We start from the raw sequence: 11,530 nt of genomic DNA on the forward strand, positions 1-11,530 counted from the left end.
TAATTTTTTTTTTAATTTAGAAATTAATTTATATATATAAATTATAAGGTTGTGTTTCAAATTGTAATTTTTTTTGTTTATAATTTGATTTAATTTGATAGTTTAATTTTTTTTGTAGCAATCAAATTATATTTTTTAGAGCTTATCTCATAATCTCATACTTATATATATGTGAGAGAGAGGACAGGTATTAATTTTAGGAAAACCTTTAAAATAAAATGATTACCACTTTATATATCAATATATATATATATAATTATATAATAAACTTCTTATGCAAAAGTTATGTCATTTTTCGCACTGATAATCATATATATATAAAGTGTTAATCAGTTTTAGTTTTTTAGTGTTGTATTGTGATTGCAATACCTGTCCTCTCTATACCCCTCCTTTACATCCCTTTCCCCCCACACACACACTCATTAATACAGATATCGGTACCATTTAGTGACAATTTTTTAGGTAATCTCATCATTAATATACACTTATTAAATATATAAATACTAAATTACTTTATAATACACGTTTCATTGATTGTAATTTCCCCATACAATCAATAATAATAATAATAAAGAGAGAGAGAGAGAGAAAAAATATTTGTTTATTTGAAATGATGTGTAAAACACAGAGTATAACTGTTTACCTATCCTTCACCCACTCTTCCCTCCCAATCCCAGTAAAAAAATAAGTTAATAACTATTAGAAAGTTATTAAATAGTATATTAGTGCCATAATTATTATTTGTTATACAAAATATATTATTAAAAAAAACTTTATATATAAATATACTGTTTATTAACCCGAAAATTGTAGGTTTTTTTATATATTAATAAAAAAACGATATTTTTTATAATACAATAGTGACAATTGGATCGAAAGTTTATAATAATAATATTTTTGTTTGTTTTATTTTTTTTATACAATATATTGTTTAACAAAATAAAAATATATTACTATTGACTTCACTACTCAAGCGATACGGAAAACCATTAAAAATCAATTCTTTCTCTCTCTCTCTCTCTCTCTCTCTCTCTCTCTCTCTCTCTCTCTCTCTCTCTCTCTCTCTCTCTCTGTTTGTTTGTTAATTATAAGTTATAACTGATACCATACTATTAAATGTAATTATATATATAAATAATAAGAGATTTCTAGTATTTAATAACATATTATTATTATTATTATTACAAATTTTTTTTATGTAATTAAAAAAAACAAAGTTTTTATCACACTTTAAAAACTACTACTACTACTACTACTATATATCACATATCTATTACCACTTGACTTACATTTTTTTATCGACAAAAAGTACAAAATTTCTCACTTTTTTTTTGAAAAAAAATCTAAAAAATTGTATTAAAGTTTATATATATATGTGTATATATATTATAACAATTTATTTTATTAATACTGTTGTTGTTGTTATTATTAATTAAAAATTAACTATTGTTTGAATTTTTGCTCAACAAAATTATTATTATTATATATACAGTATATATTAGCAATTGCTTACACAGACACACATATATACAGTATATATAGTCTCCTATTATTAATAAAAATTAATTAATAAAAGTTGATTTAAATAAAACTAAATTTTTTAATTGAATAATAATTTTTATTTGTCAACAAAAAAAATTAAATAATGTATTCAAATATTTTACTCGTGTTTTTGATGGCCATATCATCATCGCTGATGACAATGACAAACGCCTACAGATTGATTGCCATACCTACCAGTGCTCTGCTCGGTGGAGATGGTGGTCGTCGTGATGGTAGTGGCGGCCGATATCTGGCCGAAGAGAGTCATCCGTACGCATCGGTATTGTTGCCGTCCGAGTCGGCGCCCGCGCCGTCAAACGATAGTCCACTTGAAGTGTCCGACGACGACGAATACAATGAAGAGTCGGCGCCCAGCGGTGATCGTAGCAGTAGTGTTGGCCTACTAGACGGTAGTAGCCTTCCCGAAGGCATACCAGTGTTCGAGATGGCCGGTGCCGATATCCAAGCCCAGGCAACGGGACCGATGGCCGATTTGAAAGCCGCCGCAAGCGGCGGCTATGGCGGTGGACACGGAGCGTCCGGTTGGCTGGATATGGGCGCCTATAGTAGCGGAAAGGGAGCTTTCGGATGGTAAGGATTCCCTTTTTATTATTATTTAGTATTATTATTAATAATATTTTAATGTCATTAATATTCAACATCATAGGTATGCCGACTATCCAGTAGGTAAGGGTCGGTAAATTGATTGGCCGGACATACCTGACACTCGAGATTAGGATTTAAAGTTTTATATATAAAAAAAATAGTTAAATCCAACTAAACATTAATAAGTGTTTCATTTAAAAAAAACATAAATTTCATTAAATAATTTATTTATTTTATATTTATTATTATACTTATTATTATTAATAACTCTATTTTTATATGAATCTAAAAAAATAGTTATATTACTGTAAATGTTAATTATTAATATACAGTATTATTATTATTATATTGTGTCAAATTGTGTGATCAAAAAATGTATTTAAATGTTACTTAAAAAAATTTTTTTTTTATTAGTATATAATGTATTTTTGTTGTTATTGTCAAATCAATGTCCAATGTATTTAAAATAATGTGTTCAATGTTTTATTGATTTTTATACATAATTTATATATAAATCATAGATCTATAACTAGACTAGACTATAACCATATGTATTATTTCTATAATCTATGTTTTTACTAATGTGATACAGTACTGTGTAATTTACATACCTGTCCTCTAATTATGATCTTAATTATGTGTGTGTGTGTGTGTGTTTGTTTGTTTGTTTGTTTGTCTATGTGTTATTTGTGTGTAATATCAATATATATATATATATATATATATATATATTATATAAATATGTTTATTTATTAAATAAAATAAAATGAATGATATATAAAATTTACCATGTTGAATTATTTAATATTAAGTATTAGTATTTATTCACTTTGAAATTTGAACATAAATATCATTTTTAAAAAATCAAATAATTTCATTATATAGTTAATATTTAAGTACAAAAAAATTTCAATAGCTATAATAATTAACATTTTTATAAGTTATATAATACAGTATAATCTGATATATATATTTTCTATTAATAAGATCAATCAAATAATATACATAATATCAATAAAAATTTCAAAACAATATATTATTATATATATATATATAATTTTACAATCAATAGATCAATAATATGTCATATTATGTCAATTAGATATCATATACATAAGTATATCAAATAAATAAATATATATTAAGCAAATCCTATTGATTGTGTCAATGGTTGCGGAGTTACAGTAATAGACTGAAAACGGCCATTCCTTAAGACTATCAAATCAATCGGATTCATACCATTTGTTTCAATAGTTTTTTGTAAATCATCGACAGATTCAACTAAATTGCCATTTATTCTCCTAATTATATCTAATGGCTTAAGTGTTTCACTAATTAATATACAAAATATATATATTATATATAAATATCAACAAAACAAACATTGTATAATATATTAATAGTTATGTATATATACTAGTAATTATTTTTTTTAAATAAATGTTTTTTTTAAAAATGTTTTAAAACTAACTGATCCAAAACATTGTCCATCGATTTGAGTACATTCCACACTAGTATACAGCAATCGATTGTCATATAATCCATATTAGGGAACCGTAGGCCCTGTTTTGTGGCCAGTATTACGTATTGATTAACATTGGACTGTCGGTACCAATAGATTTCTGCACCCAATACTAGTTTATCAGTTAATTGACAATCAGTTTTGATTATATGTTTCATAACGTTATTATTATTTTGACATTCATTCTGTGATAATTATATTAAAAAAAACAAAATTTTAAAATGTTTTAAAATAAAAAAAACTAATTATTATATTTATTTAAAAAAAATATTAGTTACCTGATAATTTTCTGCTCTAGCTAAAAATTCTAAATCGATATAAATTTAATTAAATTAAAAAAAATATATATATTTAATTTCAAAAAAGTTTAGCTATTAATTTCTATTTAATGATTATTATTATTATTATTATTATTATTATTACCATTCATTGTGGTAACGGGTGTGGCATTAGCTTTCCTATGAGACTTATGATCGCTATTATGTATACCGATTAACCGTCCCATTTGATCGATGGTAGGTCCGCCGGAAAAGCCGCTAACAGTGCCACTGTTGTGATATAATTGTTGAACATCTTCTGAACAAAACAAACCGTTCGGCGATTTCAACGGCCGATAACCGCAATAAACATTACCGACCATTGTATATGATTGGCCTTTCAATATATAGCCCAAACAGACTATTTGTTCGCCAAAATCGGCCACCAGTTCCTGTTGTTGTTGTCGTCGCTGCCGCCGACTCCGACTCCATCGTCGATCGGTTGTTGACCACAACTCAAACTGTTTGAACATTTCCTCATCAGTGCTGTCAAACTGTACGCCAATTACGGCCAAATCGTACTGAGGCTCGCAATAGAGTACCCGTGCCTTACGGATAACTTCGAGTTGGGTTTGTGTGCGAAACCGGACGTCCATTTGTCTCATATCTTGACACACGTGAGCATTGGTCACCACTTGGCCAGACTTCTGGTCGATCACACAACCGGTTCCATTGATACCAGATATATAGCCTTTGTTTTTGATATAGACAGTCATTTGCTTTGAATTTTCTTCAATCACATCCAATGTCAGTGTCGGTGTCGGTATACTATCCGATGGTATCATATAAGCGCATCTCATCATCAGTTGACTACTACTACTACTACTACTACTATCACTACTGATGATAGGTTTGCAATCAATAGCACTGATGATAGTATTTACAGATGACAACAGTTGTCGACAACTACTTGACCTATCAATTATCATCCGATGATTAGACCACCACTTATTAATGGCAAACCAATTGATGGCCAGTAGTTGTTGGTATTGTTGTTGTCTTATATGAATAAAAATTGTTGACATCATTGAAAACATTATTACAAAACTAATTTGACTAATACTTTGTATAACTGTTTTTATTTTACTTTTCGCTTATAAGTATAGATTATATAAAAGATTTATAAAAAAAATAAAATATTAATACATTTATTGTAATGAATGCAAAATCAAATATTATTAAATCACATACATATTGCACGAGACTAACAAATATTATTTTTTAAAAAAATATTGATTAGATTTAACATTAATTTTACATTTAGTTAGTTTAGTTTAGGCGATAGTGGTAGGTGTAGGGGGAGGGGGGTTAGGAGGTTTTTACTGGGTCCTTATAATCTAGACTTTTAAATATTATTATTTATTATTATTATTATTGATAATTATCAAAATAATTAACTAATATTTTACTATAAATTTATTTTTTACTGTTAGACACAATATACACTTTATAATTATATTTTTATCAAACATATATAAATAATTAGTTTTAAAATTAAGTATAATAATTAACAATAAAAAACAGTTTTCTAATTTAATTTTTAAATGTATTATAAATCATATATTTATATATGATTTACAAAAAAATTTCGTTCAATTTGTTGTCCGTTTTTTTTTGTTAGTAAATATTATTTTGATATTTTTTTGACAATAAATAGATAGTCAATAAAAAGCGATTGTTTTATTTTCATTGTAAATTAGATAACAGTTATATTATATTATTTTATTAGTAGTTTTAAATAAAAAATTAATTCATATAAAACCAAACCCAACAAAAAAAACTTTTTTAAAAAACAGTAATTTATTTAAAGTATTAATGAAACAATTGAATGGTTTATAATAACTCAAATAAAACTGTTTTTTTAAATAAATTATTAACTAATTATAAGGTAATTATATAATGAAATAATGATAATATATTGTATAAAGTATATTGAGTTTATCATCAAATTATTTGCTAAAAATTTTTTTTTTAGTATTATTTTGATTTTCAGTCGATATGTTGTCCACACGTATTGACCAATCGGTGTCCGATTTGCCGACTTTTGTCCGAAGTGACTGCGAAATTCCCGATCTCTACAACAACAAAAAAATTATCGGTTTTTTAAAAATTAAATTATTAATAAAATAAGTTTTTATTTTTCTTGTATTTCATTATATATATAAAAAAAACATACAGTTTTGTCGTCCGATTTTCTAAAATATTTTCTTTGATAATACATTACAACAATAATAACAACAATTAATATGACTATAATTAATACGGCAATCAATATATAGGTCTTAATAGTAATGGCAGTGGTTTTCATGACTTTCGGCCAAATTGACGGACAGTTAGTTGCATACGGTTTAAGACTGTCGTTGGTTTTGCACTGAAAATATTTTGATTTATTAATCAATAATTTAATTTTTTGTAAAAAAAACAAAAATAAATCAAAAACAAACATTACATTTAGTGATAGCTTTTGATTGAATGGTGTACTACAGTAATAGGGCTTTCCGTTGATCTTAAAAAACAATATATGTCCCGATCTGTTACCGTTTCTATGGTGTTTGTGATCATCATCATCACCACTACCAAAGTCGATACCATAGTCGACAATACTGTCGATGTGTGGCCAGAGTTCATCGGGTATACTGTCTATGAACTCCGGTCGCCAACAATTGTGTTGAATTTTTTTGCATTCATTATAGGTTAGGAAAAATATATCATTACTGCCAACAATATAGACAAAGTTAACCACTGATCGGTTATAACGGTTGACAACAATTGCATAATCGGTACTATAGGCGGGAATCGGACTAAATATTAGACTATTAGCTAAATCTATGTAGTGTTTGATCAATGGTTTATGAAACTCTGTTTTATTATATAAATCCAGACATTGATATATAATTGTGATATTAGTTGAATCCTATTAATTAATTAATTAATTAATTATTATAGAGTTTAATTAGTCATAGAAAAAATTGTATATTATATATAATAGGGGCTGTTCACATATTACGTTCTCACTTTTTAAGAAATCTAGACCTCCTCCCTCCCCTATGTTCGCAATTGTAGTCATTTTAAAAAAATACGTTCGCATGTCCCTAACCATTAACCCCACCCCCTCCCCCACCACCACAATAAATAAAATATCTAAATGCGAACGTTCTTAAAGTCTCTACCCACCCCACCCCTCGTTCGTAAAACTTCGCTTTGGTCGACCCCCTCCCCCCCAATCAAGTGCGAACATAATATGTGAACCACCCCTTTATAGAAAATTAATTATTAGACAAACATGTATTACTTACTGAATAATAAGGTGTACAGTATGTGCTATAATAATGATAATTATTATTATTTTTATCAATTAATTTATAACCAATTTTGCTGATAATACTGTTGTTATAGTCAGTAACAACACTTGTGTCGTCAACTGTTACCACTGGTTCCCTATCGTTATAACTGTCCGGAAACGACACCTTAAACAGCCATTCCCTACCATTTCTATACATTGCATATACATCTCTATAATCAGTAGGCTTTTGGACATCACTAACATCCCATTGATGATAGACTCGGATGCCATCAAACTGTCCATTCGGTGCCAATATATCGCATACTGACTGACATTGAGACAAATGTATGGACACAATAACAACAAACAATATCAATGGGATATTCATTTGAAATTGATTTTTTAAAATCCTTAATATTATAATTATTTAATCAATGGTTAACTATTGATAAAAATATGATAGACAGTTAATTAAAAAAATTTTTTTATTAAAAGTATATTTTGTTTTTATAGTTAAATTTATTCAAATAAATAAAATCTAATAATAAGTTAATTATACATTTCATATGATTAGTGATTTAGCGCGTGTTTTATAATAATAGTTAATACAGTTATCAAAGATTATATAAAATACAGAAATAAAATATAATAAATTGAATTCAACAAAAATTTTGAGGTAAAAAAAGTTGTTTAAAATGTTTTATTTAAAATAAGATTTTTTGTTATTTTTATAAATTTTTATATAATAAATATTAAAATAATTAATAATTTATTAAAATATTGATTGTTTAAGCCATCACTTCCTCTGTATCTTTGGTCGCGTCTCCAGAATCGGCAAATCGTTTCTTGAATTCGGCGACCAATCTATTGTCCACTCGTTGTCGACATTGAATACAATTGACAACTGTTTGACCATCCGTTTCAGTACTACACTTCTCGATGAGTCCGCGAAGACATCGGCGATGATATAGGTGTCCGCAGTCCAGCACATCAGTGTCCACCAGTGGTCGTATAGTATGAACACATAGAGTACAGTGACTTCTGTCGGCCGAATACCACGGACTACGCAAACGGTGTAATCGTTTCCAGGCTTTCTTGTGTTTGCCAAACGATTTCCTATCATTGGTAGGCACCCTCCGGCATCCTCCAGTGTTGCTGTCGTTGTTGATGTCGTCCGGTTCACAATCACTGTCCGACTTTTCATCCGATGACTCGTTGTTGTGCCAAAACATATCTCTCGGACCAAACATTCCGCGACCACCACTTCCCAAGAAAAGACTACGTAAGAGACCACCTAAACCAAAACCACCTCTTCCTCGACCACCACCGCCTCTACAGCCACCTCTCGGTCCGCCAAACATTGCCATTCGTGGATCGGGTCTATGAAAGTTGTCATAAGCCATAAACTGTTGCATTCGTGGATCATTGCAATCAAAACCACGAGTCATATGATCGTCAAGTAGTTGGTGTCGTCCTCCTCCTCCTCTTTCAAACATACCAGTCCTCGGATCGTTCATTATATTATTGTTATTCAATATTATTGATTAACAAAACTTAAAATCACTAATAAAAATATTGTCTTAAACTTTTCAAATAGTTATCAAAAATTCAAATATTTTTATTAATAGTAGTAGTTTTATGAAACAACTGTTAAATGTTATGAATGAAAACCCAGTTTATATATATATAGTGATCGGAGATGTAGTAGTAATTCAGTGATTATTATTAACTATTAGGTGTTTCCTTATCACATATATATATATACAGTATATATATATAATGTTTTTCTATCAAATATACATTGGTTTATGTTATGTATTGTTATCACATATTTTTAATATCGCACTGTTATTATGCACTAATACAATAAAATTTTGATGTATGTCTGTGTATATTTGTAGTACAAATTTTGTACAGTAATTTTTTTAGTATATTTATATTATGTGTATAAAAGTGCACTGCTATCATATCATATACTACAGGTGCAAATGTATGTTATTTGAATTTTTAAAAAATATATATACAGTGAAATAATATTTATTGTATCAATAATTATTAATATTAAGTATTGCAATCGTATTACTGTAATTAAGGCATAAAAGTTTTATGTTTGTAAATATTGATATAAATTTTTGTTTTTGTAAAATATATATATTTTTTTAAAATAAAAAAAAACCCTAAAAAATCTTAGTATAATTTGTTTTGTCTCAACATTTGTTTTTCAATGTGTAGTATCAGTAGTCGTACTCTTAGAGGCTGTCCTCTCGACAGCCACCGGATGTCCAGCCAGAGAGTAGGGAACGGTAGTTGACTTTGGATTTGCTATTATTTTTGTATGATATAAATATACAAAAAAATATATATATATAAAAAATAAGAAATAAAGGTTTGTATTGTAAGAAATCAATGGATAAAACAATACCCTTAGAGACGACACTTTTCTTTGTTTTAGAGACTGATCTATCGATTGCTGTCGTCTTTTCTTCGTCTGAAGAGATGGTAAGAACCGATTCTATTCGAGTTTCGACATTAAATTTCGGCTCAATTTTTGACGAATTTTTCTTAAAAAAAATACAGTATTAAAAATTAAAATTTTAAAAATAGTTTATTATAAAGAAAAAAAAATTAATTAATTAATAAATATTTACTGATTTGATATTTGTTGCCGATATTCGGTAAAATATGATATAAATAAACAAAATAATGGCTAAAATAACGGCCAAAACTACGACAACAGCCGCTACTAATATGTAAATCCAAACTATTGGTTTGGGTATAACTTTCGGCCAAATGTTTTCACAGTTAATGGCATACGGTTTGAGACTGTGTTTGGATTTGCACTGAAAAAAAATTACAATTTTTTTTTTTGAATAAATCAAACCAAACAAAGAAAAACAAATAATAGATAATAATAATAATACTTTCGGTGACAACGTTTGATTCAATTGTGTCGAACAATAGTATGGTTTTCCGTCGATATTAAAGAATAATATATATCCGGATCTGTTGTTAAGCTTATTGTTGACGAGAAAGCCATAGTCGACAATACCGTCGACCAGTGGCCAGAGATCGTCCGGTAAATCGTCGATAAATTTTGGATACCAACAGTTATTTTGTTCTCTGCATTCATCGAAATCTATTGTATTATTCTTTGCCAACAAATATATGAATTTTCCGACACCTTTGCGATGTCTGTCCATCGATATTACATACGGCGCTAAACTATCGGCTACGGGACTGAATACAAATGAATCGTTGAGTTTGTATTGCAAATAGTATTCAGTTTTGGTTGTTATATCCGATCCAATCATCCTTTCCAGACATTCAACAACTGTTATATCAACAGCTAATCCATTGGTCTAATAAAAACATATTTTTTTTGTTTATTTTAAATTGCATTAAATACTACTATTACTACTACTAAACTGTATTTTATACATACAATTGATCCGTTAAAGGCATTACATGATATACAACGATAATGTATATACTTAGGATATATTTCAATATCATCGCTACTACCGGTTACTATACTCTTGAGGTACAGTTTGGCCACAATATCTGTACTAAAGTTTGTAACCACACTGTTGTCAGATATTATCACCAGTGGTTCATCAGTACTATCACTATTGACTGCCGGCTCAGTGTTGGGAAACGACACTTCAAATTGAAATTGTTGTCCGAAATTGTTGTACATTATATAGACTTCGGTATAGTTTTGGGCCAAACTATAGATGACATCCCATTTGTGATAGACTCGGATGCCTTCAAACCGACCATTTGGTGCCAATATTTCGCACACCGACTGCTGTTGAGACCAATGAATGGACGACAAAACAATTACAGCAAACAATAATAACAACGAAATATTCAATGAAATCATTGAATTTAAATTCAATATTTTTTGTTTGTTTTAGTAGTTATTATAAATTATATCATTAAATATCTATTTACTAAATCTCATGTATTTGAAATGTTTTTGTGTGAATTCAAACAATAAGTGAATACAAATTTATTCAATAAATAACCGTTAAATTGCAGATAAATTTTTTTTGAGTAATTAATCAATAAATTAAATATAAGGTATATATATAACTCACGCGACAAAAATTTGTCAAATTATATAATATCCTAACTTTTTATTTAATATTTTTTAAACACAAACAGATATGAAATACTATGATAAACAAAAAAAAATATTTATAATTATTTTTTAATTTTATTTGTATATAAAACAAACTTATATTATAACTGATTATC

The sequence above is a fragment of the Oppia nitens genome, unplaced genomic scaffold (genome assembly GCF_028296485.1).
Source record: "Oppia nitens isolate AA-2021 unplaced genomic scaffold, nextdenovo-longstitch-racon4-pilon3 scaffold30_pilon_pilon_pilon, whole genome shotgun sequence".
Classification (NCBI taxonomy): Eukaryota; Metazoa; Arthropoda; class Arachnida; order Sarcoptiformes; family Oppiidae; genus Oppia; species Oppia nitens.